This window comes from Montipora foliosa, chromosome 8, assembly GCF_036669935.1.
Source record: "Montipora foliosa isolate CH-2021 chromosome 8, ASM3666993v2, whole genome shotgun sequence".
Classification (NCBI taxonomy): domain Eukaryota; kingdom Metazoa; phylum Cnidaria; class Anthozoa; order Scleractinia; family Acroporidae; genus Montipora; species Montipora foliosa.
This window is the reverse complement of record NC_090876.1, coordinates 34,051,613-34,066,612: the sequence shown is the minus strand read 5'-3', so window position 1 is coordinate 34,066,612 and position 15,000 is coordinate 34,051,613.

Below are 15,000 nucleotides of genomic sequence, written 5' to 3'. Positions count from 1 at the left end.
GGCTTAGAATCCTTGCCAGCATCCTCAAAAACCTTCATTCGAACAGCCAGATCATCTTCTCGCTTTAGAAGCAATATTTCGTTCTCTTTCTTCCGCTAACAGAGCTTTTTCCTTTAGCTGCTCTACTCTTAATTTAGGTGTATCAAGTTTCCTTGCAGCTGCCCTTACCCTTTCTTTAGACGAGAATGAACTTGCCTTACTTGTTTTAGTAGCACTTTTCTTGCTGCTCTGAAAACCAAGACTGGCGACTTCCGTGTTACCGGCATGATCGATTTGTTTTGGTTCTTTGGGTGCAATTAGAAACTCACATGCAGATCCACCACTCTCTACTCTGTGTTCATGGTACTGAACAGTTCTACAGATAATCTCATCTACTGCTGCTTGGGATTCTAACAACGATGTGGCTGTCTCCCGCAGTTCGGTATCGTCAGTTCACAAAGCTTGAAATTGTTGATGGTTCGCTGTCACTTGTTCCCATGCTTTACAAAGTTGAGTACGTGCAAGTTCAATTGCCTTATACTGTTCTTCAGTCCTGACTCCAGATACTCGTTTATGTTGTTTCTTATCTTCGTTAAATTGGATCCCATCGATTTCCTTCAGTTCTTTATCGTCTGAAGATTTTCTTGACCAGTAACATTGGTTTAATTTCTCAAATAGCTTTGAAGGTTCCGTTCACTTGCAGCGAGTGGCGTCGCTTGACAGTTTTCTTCCTCTGCCGCTGATCAAATAGTGTGCATTTTGGTGGTGAGTTTGAACAGGCTAGCTTGGAGAGAGAGCTCTGTCCGGCACAGCAATCAAACTCTGTAGATAAAGTGATTAGCGCAATAAAGTCATAATATGGGGATAAGAAGCAATCACAAACAGACAAGCCGACACTATTAAAAGTCAATCACAAACAGCTAAAATGACTTCAAAATGAGTTTTATATTCCAAACCAAATGAGCTCTGTCTTTTTTTTTTTTTTTTTTTTTGCAATGTTTAAAGCCAGTCAGGCTTCCATAACTGTAATAATAGCGCTACTGTTTTCCAACCTTATCAATAAAGGGCAAAATTACTGAGCGCTGATTGGCTGAGACAGGGGGCATTTTTTCTTAATCGAGGGCATTTTTGGTAATCAAGAGTACTTTTGCCCTTTATTGATAAACAAGTAATCGCATGAGTCCTCGTACTATTAAGGATTAATTCCACTTGTGTTTTGGAAAATTTCCAAAACACTCGTGCAATTAATCCTTAATAGTACTCGGCCTCATGTGATTACCGATACAAATCATATGTGAAATGGATCATACATTGAACTGCGGATATGAAATCAAGTGAAGCTATTATCCTCGCAGTTAGAAACGCAATTTTTGCAATTGCGTAGAGAAGCCTGACAAATTCAGGACTTCAACGGGGTTTGAACTTGTGACTTCGCGATATCGGTGCGACGCTCCAATTAACTGAGCTATGAAGCCACTGACGTTGGGAACTAGCTAGCTCCCAATTCCATTTCATATATCATTTCATTCGTCGATACATGCATCACGGGAACATTAGAACCAACAAACGACCAGCTCCCAGCGTCAGTGGCTTCATACCTCTATTGGTTAGAAAATCACGCCGGTATCGCAAGGTCATGAGTTCAAACCCCGATAAAGTCCTGAATTTTTCAGGGTTCGCTACACAATTGCAAAGTTGCGTCATGACTGCGAGAAACAAGGCCTCACTCGGATCCTTTCTTTACACAAGTTTACCATTTTATCTTCATAACGTTCGATTCATATTATCAATCAAGCATAGCATACGCTGACAAACTTTTATTAGAAAACGCTTGAAGAAAGGGAGCAGCAATGGTTCTAAAATTTCTGTGAGGAACACTCTAAAGATTGTTTTTTTAAACGAGACGGGAATAAATCTAGTTCTGGGTTTTCTTAATTAATTTGTATTTTAATAGCCGCTTGAGACCGTTGTAGTGTGAAACGGGAATATTTAGTTGGTTTCATATCCTATTTCAAAATACCGTTCACAACATTGACGCCACGACCAAACAACATACATTTCAAACGCTTTATTAAAAGACACTAATGACAAGTTGATAAAATAGGTCCGCAATGCGTACATGTGTGGCTTACAAATTACAGTTGCAACATTGAGTTCGCCCTTGGCAGCTTAGGCACGTTTACAGCTGGGCTTGTTACTTCAGGGCTTATAGGGCAGTTAGTAATCATAAAGTGGATGGGTCAGTAGTAATGCAACATACTTAGTCTTTTTGAGGTGACTTTACTCTGACTGAAGCAATGTATTAGTTTCTCTCAGCGTACAGTGACTCTGCTATCCTTAAACTCCAAAGCACTGAGCTTGAGAATTTGATACTTCCATGTACCTGAACCATTCTCGATACAAGTTGCATATCATGTCACGAGACTGGAATTTCACAAAATTGCTATTTAATGTATTATAATAGCAGCAGCTGCTTGTAGGAGGGAACCTTCAAATTTCCGTAAAATTAAATTACTTTTTAAAACAAAGCAAACAAATCAATAGCTTTGCAAAGACTCAATTGAGATTCAAGGACTTTCAAGACAGTATAAACCCTGCAAATAGTTCTACAGCAATAATTACTGTAGAAGTATTGATAATGTGACATCACAAGTGAAGGTATCCCAACAAAATGCTAAAAGCTTTGCTATGATTCAAATGATATGTTGATGATTTTAGTTGGACGACAGGGAAGATATCTCTTTCCAAATGTTACTTTTGTTATTCAAATGTGCCAAGCACTGGAACAAGAGACCCTTTGTTTCGACAGCCAATGAGGCACTGGTTGGCACATTAATGGCAATAGGTGACGTCAACGATATCTTGTCGATAAAAGAAGCGAAATACATAGATCTGTACTTAATAAACTAGGTTCGATTACTTAGTGAAAAAAAATTACCAACCATGGTTTTTTTACAGTCAAACCAAGTGAAGCGTACCCCTCAAGATTGCATTAATGAACTGATTATTTGAAACTTGAACCCGCTAGTCGTTTCAAGAATGCAATAATGAATTGATTATTCGAATATTGAACTCGCTCGTTCGATCCAAGAATACGGCTAACGGGTTCCGTTTCCGAAAAATCGATTCAGTATTGCATTCTAGAAAAGACTAGTAGGTTTGAAACCTACTAGTCGCAACAGTGAATTGATTTTTCGAAAACGGAAGCTGTTAGCGAATTTAGCCGTATTCTTGGATCAAGCGAGCGAGTTCAATATTCGAATAATCAATTCATTATTGCATTCTTGAAACGACGAGCGGGTTCAAGTTTCAAATAATCACTTCATTAATGCAATCTTAAGGGGTACGCTTCACTTGGTTTGACTGTAATAGCGTTAAATCTGGTAACTTTCAAAATGAAGTTTAAAACAATGCGACCTGTAGCCATAGTAGTGCTAGTTACCAAGTTCATATCAAGCAAATACTCCTGACGTTAACATTTTGAAGTACTGTGACACTAAAAGCACAAAGGAACAAAAAATATCAGAGTTAAACGAATTACGGTATACCATAATGAAAATGCAACAGTTTTTTAACTTGTTTACTTCCTGACATAATAACTATTTCATTAACAGTGTTAAATCAGGTAACTTAATAATATGTTTGCTTGCGAAAGTACAATGACTCCTTTCGATGAATGTGGAGAAAACTAAACCGAAACAGACTGTACAATGCTGGCCTATAAGAGTTATTTAAACTCCTATTTGTGCAACCTGCACTTAAAACTCAAGCGTTTTGTCCCTGTAGCAAAGCTGGCTTGTGTGTTTTGAAGGGGAAAATTAATTCCCCGTTGCCGGCAAACGTCTGACATCTGAAAGACAAATTAAAACAATCAGGTTTTCACAAGGCACAGGACACAACTATCATACAAACTCGTACAGAACAAAAATGGCTGCTTTTCAACTTGCACGTATTTCACCCGAACCAAGCAAAGGAGGCCGGAAATTGGAACCTAACCCTACAGTAAACCAAGTGACAGATTCTCGGTTCTCGTATGCAAACACTTCAGTCGATGGCATAGTGTGGCTGCCACACTTAATTACAAATGCGTTACTTGACATTGTTTATTACAAGTTGGTAGTATGCCTGCTTCGAATCAAAAGGTTGCCCATAAAAATTTCTTACAGTTGCGAGAATCAATGATGAAATGATATATGAAATGGATTATATATGAACTGCGGATATGAAATCAAGTGAAGCTATGATCAGCAATAAAAGCAAGGTGACACACGCTAACACCAACCCGGTGAGGCCAACACATCACGCATGCGCGCAACCATTTCACCCGGTCAATTAGCAGCCATGGACAGCTGTTTTGGCCTTTTCGGCCTCATCAGCATGGCGTAGCTAACATACCAGGCGGGTGTGTTTAGCACCCCTTTAAGTGGCAGCTTTACGTGCCAAACATGTGGTAAGCTGGGTTGGGAACAGCAAAACTGTTCTCCCCCGGCAAGCGCGTGGGAAGGTGTCCATGGCTGCTAATTGACCGGGTGAAATGGTTGTGCGCATGCGTGATGTGTTGACCACACCGGGTTGGTGTTAGCGTGTGTCACCTTGCTTTTACTGTTGAAGCTATGATTCTCGCAGTTATGAACGCAATTTTTGGAATTGCGTAGAGAAGCCAGAAAAATTCAGGACTTCAACGGGGTTTGAACCCGTGACCTCGCGATACCGGTGCGACGCTCTAACAATCTGAGCTATGAAGCCACTAATCTTGGGATCTGGTCATTTGTGCCCATATCCATTTGGCATTTGAGAGGTTTTCTTGCTTGCTTTCTTCGTTGAGGAAATTTAGACTTGCAAGCTAGCGGCCACCATTGGACTTAACGGTTGGAATGTCTTTAGGCTTCAGGATAGATCCTACAGAGCTTTCACCGCCTTCCTCTAACCAAAGAATTGTATCGTCATATTTTCCCCCCACACATAACCATGAAAAATGGTGCAATTTTTTGCAGTACGCTGTACAATCTTTTATTTGTTGTGACGCTGCAGTTCGGCTCTTAAGTGGATTTCTTCAACGCTTCCTGATTTCCTTTTATTTATATTCTTCCCGCACATTTTTAACTTGTTCGCCCGCCATCTTGGAAGTATGCAAGTCGGCAAGTGGTTCACAAAAGCCAGTGATAGAATATGTCGTTTTAAAGCTTCTGAACCTGGGAAACTATTTTCTTTCCAGTGATTAAACATTTATATGACCAATTGAGTCACATGGGTCAAGTCACAATTTGAGTCACGTGGAAAGTTTGGGGAGCACAAAAGCTGTGTAAGAGTTGCTCTAAGTTCTCAAGTAATTAAAATCTTTCAAGTCTCCCTTGTTCTTGAAATCTGAAGGAACGCACGCCGTCGCATGAATTAATTGCTCATCTAAGGTACACAATTTTCTTATGTAAAAGAAAATCAAAGGTGCTATTTGATTGGCTAATTTACAACAGGCCACTTCCTTGCTTTGTGTAGCTGGAAGCAGTTCAAAGAAGGCAACGCAATCTTCCCAAATATTTTCTCGTTTACTACAGAAAGGAATATCTCAACGTGCTTTTATAGCACAATAACAGCGTCCGGATGAGTGTAGTCCTGACAAGGACTGTTTGAGACGACATTGACTGACGTTTCGACAACGTGCGCGGAAGTCATCTTCAGATCGAAGTTATCTGTGTAACGTCGGTAGATAGTATGAGAACTCTGGTTGGCGTCGTATATGTCATTGGTCAACGTGATGTTATTGGTGATTATGTCAGAGAACAATTATCAGTGGAAACGTCTAAAACTAAAAAAACCGAAATCCACTTCTCCAGCTGCAATCTGAACGAAAGGTGTCGTGCACGTGTGCTTATTCTACCCCGCAGTTGTTGATAGGCACGCTAAGATGGCTTCTTGATGATGTCGTTCCCGCTGTCATGACCATCTCTCAATTTGATGTGAACTTCGCTACCGCAACACGCAACTAAACATCACATTCTCTGACATATGTCACTTAAAGAAGCTGTGCGCGATGAACTTCCACACACGCGGGTTGCAGCACTACCTATGGTACCTATGGTAAATAGATGTTCCTCATTCATAGACTTTTCTTTTACAATTTGCCAAACCATCTACCGGAAAGAACAATAATGTGTCAAGTATGTGACACATAACACTTTATGGAATGCATATTGTTCGGTAAATGTAGCGCTGCATTGATCCATGATATAATAAACTATCAACAAGTGACCGGGCTTCATTGGATGCAACTCCTCTAAAAGATCTAACCATTGCCACCAGGTGCAATAATTTCAACTTTTTTGAAAGTCAAGAAACCGTAAATGTCCTTCGTTTAGTCTTCTCAGAAATTTAATTACCCATTTGCATCCAAATCTTCCTCCAAAACTTTGGAAAAACGAAAAAAAACGTCGTTACTTCCAAGACGACCTTCAGCCACTGCAAACTAATGGCTGATAGTATACTCAAAATACAACTTCTGTTTTCTGTTGAGCCAGGAGCTGGGACTTGGCATCTGTTGGAATTATTGCATCCAGTAACTGTACATGTGTTGTAGTGAGAGGTTTGATTTTTAGGCAAGTCCGAGTCCCAATCGTGTCCAAATGTTGTAATTGCTAGATAAGTCCGCCACGGGTCAAAAACCGTGATAAACCAATTTGAAAAATCAAAGACCTCAACAAGTCCCAATCGTATTCAAGAATCATATATTAACTAGATGGGTACGGTCTAAGTCGAAATCCATGAAAAGCCGTTGCCACATTTATGCAGTCAAAAGTCTTCTGATTTAATCCTTTTTGTTTATTTTCGCTGTTTTTCTCTCTTTTTTAACTATCCACTTCACCATTTTTTTCGTGTTGAAGATTATTATTGGCTTCTTTTAAACTATTGTTCATGGTTTGGAGTTCTTTACTTTTAGGCGAGCTTCTGTCATTCATTGAGTCACTCTCTCATATCTCAGTCCTTAAAATTGTTTTTGTTTTTGTTTTTGTTTTTTTTTTTAATGTCACGTGATCCTCAAAGCTGGCGTTGGTTCGTCTAATGAGTTTTCTGCGGCCAATGAAAGCTATGCCACCACCACCATGCTTTCCAACGCACAAGAGGCGTCAGAACTAAATTATGCCTGTGACCCTGAGTAGCTCTTACTTATTAGCTATTTGCTGAAGAATGCTGTATTATTTCGTGTTCAAGACCTTTAATCGACAGAAGATTCAGGAAAAAAGTTTTAGTCAAACAAAGGAAGTTGAATGTGAAAGTCGTTCCTGCGGATATGGTAGAACTAAAGCTTGGAGCAGGGATGGCGCAGTGGTGAGAGCACTCGCCTCCCACCAATGTGGCCGAGGTTCGATTCCCGGACCAGACGCCATAAGTGGGTTGAGTTTGTGTTGGTTCTCTTCTCTGCTTCGAGGGTTTTTCTCCGGGTTCTCCGGTTTTCCCCCCTCGGCAAAAACCAGCATACAGCCGATTCCAGCTGGCTGTAAGCTGTGCTCCAAGGTCACACATGGACCGTATAGCGGCTGCCAGAGGCGCCATTGTATGCTTCGGTTCGACCTTGTTGAGCTGCGTCGTTGCTGTACTTTGCGACGGCGATTAGCAGCGACAATTATTATTATTATTATTATTATTATCATTATAATTATTATTATTATTATTATTATTATTATTATTATTATTATTATTTTCATCATATTATCAATTTCCTTGCATAGGACTCTTGTTGCGTTCGGGTTTCAACCCCTCAGGATGAAGGCGTTTGAAACCTGAACTCAACAAACAAGTTGATCTTGTCAGTTAACATTACACTTTTAATCTTTTACCGTTATGTCAGATGTGTTTTCTGAAATATTGTTGGTCAGGTGAATTTATCCGCTTGTAAGGAACATTTAATCTATAAAGAATCATTTTAGAGGAGCTCAGGCGCGCGAAGCGCGCTTTCGTAGCACCATGGGTAAGATTTTCTGGGTAAATTTTGGTCATGATGTCACGTACGTCCGCCCATACAGGCTGTCAGGGTGGAGGTGGGGAGGAAATAGCCTCTGGGGACAGGAGTGTTCGTGTGGCAGCGTTGCATTGGAAAACCCCCCGTTTGCTCCGGGGAAGACGGCATAACGACGAATAGATAAGTAATTCCTCAGCTACAACCGCCGAGTAGGTTCGCACGTGATGACTATCTTGACGCTGAAATACGCTTATATACCTTGCTGGGGTCTCCAAAGACCCCACGCGCTAACACCAATGTGTTAGCGCAAAGAATGAAATGCTCACGCTTAACTTCCAAAGGAAAATGCATATTTCAACAGTACATTTATAGATTTTTTGTGTGGAAGTATGGCAGGCAAAGTATGGCAGGCAATCCTCGGCTACCTTTCAGATAAAATAGAATCTCTTCAAAAAAGGGTTTTGCGCATAGTATTTCCTAACATAGATAGTTATAATGGCTGGCTTTTAGCAGCTGGTCTAGCCACTCTCGAACATAGGAGGGTTTGGCTTTGTGACAAGTATATGAAGAGTATATCGACCAATACCAGCCACCCTCTAAATGCGCTTCTGCCCCGCATCAGTAATACATGTCCATATTCCCTGAGAGCAAAGAAAAGAGACATCCACTTCTTTAGGGACAGGAGGAACTGTAATCTAAAAAGAACAGAGGAGTTTTTCATGTTTAGATATTTTCTCTAAATAAGAGCATTGATTTATTTGATTTACATGTAGATGGTAATACTGTATTACAACAGTATGTAAATAGTAGTATTTATTCTTATGCTTGTAAGTAACTCGTTAATTTAGTTTATAGCCAACTACAAGCGAGTTTTAATAAACGATTATTATTTAATGGATCGATGTCCAGTTCTGAGTTGCTTTGTTTGACTTTGAAATTGCAGTCGAGTAAGTGAATTTACTGCGCTTTAGGTTTACTTTTTAATTAGTAAAGATTTTTGCTATTGTTCTGAAATGAAGACAGAGGGAGTAAAGATTATCAGTCAAACGGAAAATGTTGTGAAAGAGATTAATTTGCATGTAATTGCAGTTTTAGTTGTTGATTAAAATTTTTGGTTATTGTTTTGCAAGGCTTGTTTGTTTACTACATGCTGTCAGCTCAGGTGTTTGATCACTGTTAACTGTACACATTAATGACGATTAATTTTGTATTTTATGCAGAAGCATAACTATTTTCATAAAAACAATACACCCTTTTTTTTCTTTCTTTTTTTTTTTTTTTTGCTCTTTATAAGAACGTTGAGGCTGAAATTAACCAAAATTATAAGAACGTTTGTATTTCAAATGAAAGCATGAAATAAAGGTAAAGAAATTTAAATTAACCCAGATATTTAAGGGTATATTAAGTATAACATAATGATGCTTTTCTCATTGGGGATCGGCTATTCATCGAGTTACGATTTGAGTTGAGTTTGAGTTAAGTTCGAGTTAAGATTGAGTTACAGATTTTGGCGTTTTTCGGAATTAAAAGTAGTAAATATTCAGTACAAGTCACTGCGAAAACTGTTTTCTCCGCGTTGAAAGATATATTTGCATACAATTTTGCAAAATGGCATGGTTTTCCAATGATCAAAACAATCTTATAATTATTACACCTTTCACGGCATCATTCTCGTTGCTGCTGTTAAGTCTATCGACGTCAAAACGATGTTTTCTTAGAGGGATACAGGTGCCTTATTGTTAAGCCAGTTAAAGCCGACCCGGCGGCTGCGATGAACCGTATTTGTCGTCCGGCATCATGGTTCTGATCATGGTCAATCACCACAAAAACGCCTTAAACGAAAGAGGAAAACATATGACGAAGTGAGCCGGCATTACGCTTTTTGCTCATAACCACTGAAATTCTAAAAATCATTTAGTCAACACGATTGTACGGAAGCCCCCTTAGTTTTTGTTGTTTGTTTTTATTTATTTATTTATTTATTTATTTTTTCTAAATCGGACTAGCGGAGTTTGTTTTTTTTTTGGAAATGCTAGGAACATTGGAGTTTGTTTTCGCAATATCTGAATTCCGAATTCGTGTTGTGTTTTTATTTCATCATTGGGTTGGGATCAAAGAATTCGGGACCAGAAAGTGACCCTCAGTTCGTTATCAGCCATGGCATATCTTTTCGTTATCTTGTGTTTTTGCAGGACAACTTAGCAAGAGAGTCTGAGAGTGCACTGCCTCGCTAAGTTCCAGGGCTTCACGGTAACAATGAGCAGCTATCGCGTAACCTTTACGTAAACTTGACAGTCATTTATGCAAACAATTTAAGGCCTTGATTTTATTCAGCCCATGTTGTTTTCATGTACCAATTACCTTTTGTGGTAGAGGAACTTACTAGCCAATTGTAAACCCGATTCCTTGAGGTACTCACATTTATTGGAAGCTAACAGATTCAAATACTGTTTATCAGCGCTATTTGAGATAATGACTAAAACATGGTGGTCGTTTAGTAGCCTGCTTCGCAGACAGACTAAACCGCCTGTATAACGGACTTTACCAGGTGGGTGATGCCCAGGTGGTATGGTCCGTTATATCGGCGGTTTAGTCTGTCTGCGAAGCAGGCTACTAAACGACCACTATGTTTTAGGCATCCGGCATCTCAAATAGCGCTGATAAATAGTATTTGATTCTGTTAGCTTCCAATAATTGTGAGTATCTCAAGGAGTACGGTTTACAATTGGTTCGATTCATTTTAGCCCTAGCAAGTACGGGATAGCATTTTTCAAGGCAACCCACGCGTCATGACAATTCTTCATCCCGGCAAAGCAGGCTGGACCGTTTATATGAGAATTTTACAGCCCGGTCTGAGCTGCCGAGATCTCGGCAGCGGACTAGCTTGCCTTCTCATGTAAACAAACCGAGATTTTACCGAAGAAAATTGGCTTTAACCGAGATCTCGGCAAAGCGCGGCCAGCCCGCTTGACCGCGCTGGCTCGCCTCATATAAACAGGCCCTCAGACTCTCATGCCAAGTTGTCCAGCGAAAAACACAAGATAACGACGAGATATGCCATGAATGATAACGAACTGACAGTCACTTTCTTGGTCCCGAATTCTTTGATCGGAACCTAATGTCGAAATAAAAGCACAACTTGAATTCGGAATTCAGATATTGCGAAAACAAAGTCCAAATCGATTTTCGAAAAACAAAGTCCGATTTTCGAAAAACAAAGTCCGATTTTCGAAACACAAAGTCCGATTTTCGCAAACACAAAGTCCGATTTTCGCAAACACAAAGTCCGATTTTTGAAATAAGAGTCTAATTTCCGCAGAAACCAACTTTGTTTTTTAGACAACAAAAACAAAGTCCCATTTAGAAAAAAAAACTGATATACTCTTTTTCTACGCGGGAATTTCCAGGAATTTCCGCGCGAAGTCAGCCATCACAAAAAAATGTTTTTTTTCTCAAAAAGTATTTTCAGTTAGGAGGAAAAAAATACATCATTTTAAAGCTATGAAAATAAGCTTTCCAAAAACATATAACTTCTATACATAGAACTACAATATTTTATAAAAACGAAAGTTGAAAAAAAAATAACAAAAATAATATTAAAATGGTCTAAAATCAGTTTTCCACACAAATTTGGCCATTTCAAGGTCAATTACGATTTTTTGCGACCCGTTGCCAACGGCAACGGAAGCGATCGCATTACGAATAATTAAAATCTGTTTGCCAAAAACCACCCAAATAACCGATTTTCGGACGGGAAATTCATCCCAGAGGATAAAACTATTCACTGGACATGTAATAAAGGTAAATATGTGCGAGCGAAAGCGAAAACAAGCGAATATTTTGAGGGAAAACACAATTCTGTGAGATCAAAGGACCATGTGCTCCAGACACGCAATTGTGTCGCTAAATAATTTTTAACGCTTTAAATCCCATCCAATGAACCACAAATCCTTTTCTTTATCTATTCCGAAGCCTGTAGTGTAATTTTTTGGCTGAAAAACTTTAGAAAAACCGCTTCGCGAGAGCTCCGCGATCGATTGAAAATTTGGTCATCGCATCGGCTTAAATTGCCTGAATTAGAATGGCCGTCATGTAGGCGTAATGAAAGCTAGAAAGCCGGAATTTTCAGGGAAACAGGGGCTATATCTCCCCAGTAAACACGCCAAATTTCAGCGCGATCGAAGAAAATGGCGGCGTTCTACGAATCCTACAAAACCCGATACGCCAGCGTATCGGGTTGAGGCCCGTTAAGGGCTTCCGTACGATTGTCACGTTTGCTCCTCACCGAAGTTTTGTAATGTTGGCAGTTAAACGAGGCGAGCATTTAAATAAGTGAACATGTTTGACCTAGTCACATATGTCGAAAAACCATTTCACTGCAAAGTTGAGAGAGACAAGATGTTGAAAGTAATGCTTCATTGTTTCGCCTGGCCTTGATGGTATTATATTTTTCTTTAATTATATAAAGTGCTATTAAAGGGGGACTCCGACGAAAAAACACGATTTTTTAAAAAGTCTCAAATCCTCGAGGAAACGCCGCCAAAATGTTGCATACGCCTTTCAAATAATGAATTTAACTTACTTTTACCAACATTTCAATGTTATTACGTCGAAATACTTGTTTTTCATAGCATCCACCATTATTGCTATGTCGCCTGCATACTTATTCGAGAAAGCCTGGAGCGAGGCCTTATGACGTCACTTACTCAACATATTGCTCGCTGCTACTTGAGTAAACAATGGAAAACATGTCAGAAAGCGAAGCTTCGTCTCTTATCGATCATGATTTATCGACTTCGGAATTATCGTTTGACTTCGAAAAAATATTCTGAGTCACTTACCTGTGATTATGAAGATTTGGACTCGTGGCTACTGAGGAAAAAGCAGCCCCATATCGACGAGAAAGAGCTCAAGAGAAAGAACAAGAGGAATGCTTCGAGATCGTTCGAATCAACTGATACTAGATGGTTTGTTGGAGTCGTGATTTTGTCTGTTTACTATTGTTCCCTTCATTTGTAAAAATTCAAATTTCTCGTCATTTTTTCTAGGTGCAAATGTACGTGTTGCTCTTCGGACGCGGTAATAAAGGCAGAGGAATGCTTCTGCTGTAGCGAAATTGATCGGTGCCTGGGGAAGCTGGAAGCAGTTACAGATGATAAAGTACTACCACCGATCGGCCTGGATTTCAATCTTGTTGTCTAGACGAGTGGGTTTGAGGAATAGCCGCCATAGGATTAAGAAACCGAAAGAACGAGCGATACACACATCAACGTATGATATACCCCACAAAGTCCCAAACAAGACGAATAAACTGTCGGTATGAAACTGATCGTAGAAATCTATTCAGGAGCAAGGAAAATTATTGCCATTGTCGTTCTTAATTGCTACGTTGTAAAAAACACAAAAATATTTCCCGACAAGGAAAATTGAAAAGTGCAATCCAAATTGAGCTTATTATACAGCGCTCTAATACCGATACTTCGCAGTTTGGCCTTGATCATACATTGATGTGTATCGCTCGTTCTTTCGGTTTCTTAATCCTATGGCGACCATTTTTAAAACCCACTCATCTAAACAACAAGATTGAAGCCCAGGCAGATCAGTGGTACTGTAGTTCTCCGTCATCTGCAACTTCTTCAGTTCCAGATACTCCACTCACCGATCAATTTCGCTAGTAACAGCAGAAGCTTTTCTTACCCTTTCACTGGCCTTTGTTACTGTGTCCGAAGAACAACACGTACATTTGCACCTAGAAAAAATAACGAGAAATTTGAATTTTTACAAATGAAGGGAACAATAGTAAACAGACAAAATCACGACTCCAACATACCATCTAGTATCAGTTGATTCAAACGATCTCGAAGCATTCCTCTTGTTCTTTCTCTTGAGCTCTTTCTCGTCGATATGCGGCTGCTTTTTCCTCAGTAGCCACGAGTTCAAATCTTCATAATCACAGGTAAGTGACTCAGAATATTTTTTCGAAGTCAAACGATAATTCCGAAGTCGATAAATCATGATCGATAAGAGACGAAGCTTCGCTTTCTGACATGTTTTCCATTGTTTACTCAAGTAGCAGCGAGCAATATGTTGAGTAAGTGACGTCATTAAGGCCTCGCTCCAGGCTTTCTCGAATAAGTATGCAGGCGACATAGCAATAATGGCGGATGCTATGAAAAACAAGTATTTCGACGTAATAACATTGAAATGTTGGTGAAAGTAAGTTAAATTCATTATTTGAAAAGCGTATGCAACATTTTGGCGGCGTTTCCTCGAGGATTAGAGACTTTTTAAAAAATCGTGTTTTTTCGTCGGAGTCCCCCTTTAAGTGGTAACTTAAACTGTAAGTTATGAAATGAAATGCATGCTAATCCCTACTTCGGTCCGCTATGACGTCTAGTTGCCCAGCTACAATCCCAGCCAAAAAGATGAAGACACCATCCCAAAATACAACCCCTTCCCCCCTTTTCAATATTGATCGCGCTATAACTTTGGGCATTCATGTCAAAGTGAATAGTTTTTTTTCCTTATAACTTCGAAAAGGGGGGAAGGGGTGAACTAATGTGTGGCATCAAGTGTCCCAGAAACTTATAACCGAGATTGGGTGGGGTCTAAAACAAAGGTCACTTTCAGTTTGACGGGTCACTCATACCTGCAGGTCATTGTTTTACCTTTTCGAAAGTAACCCACAACCCTCAATTTGTCTAACCCTAGGCCGAAAAGCCAAGTTTAGTTCTAGGGTCACCGAAATCAATTAGGGTTTTGGGTTCGTTTCCAAAAGGTAAAATAATGACCTGCAAGGAGTATGCAGCCTGGATTGTGTCACGGTACCCGGTTATGGGAGAGTGTCACGCGAGTGACACGCGAGTTCGCATTGTTTTTCAGAATCTATCCTGGCCCCTTTCTAAAATATGACTCGTTACTTATCAGTGAAAACACTATGAAACGATGTTTGTTTCGCTCACCTTCTGTTTCCCGTTTCTACATGATAAAACGTGGAATCTTTGCGCACTCAGGGTTCTGGTTCTCACGGAATGGAATGTTGATAGTTAACCGGCGAGTCGTCGGCAAGC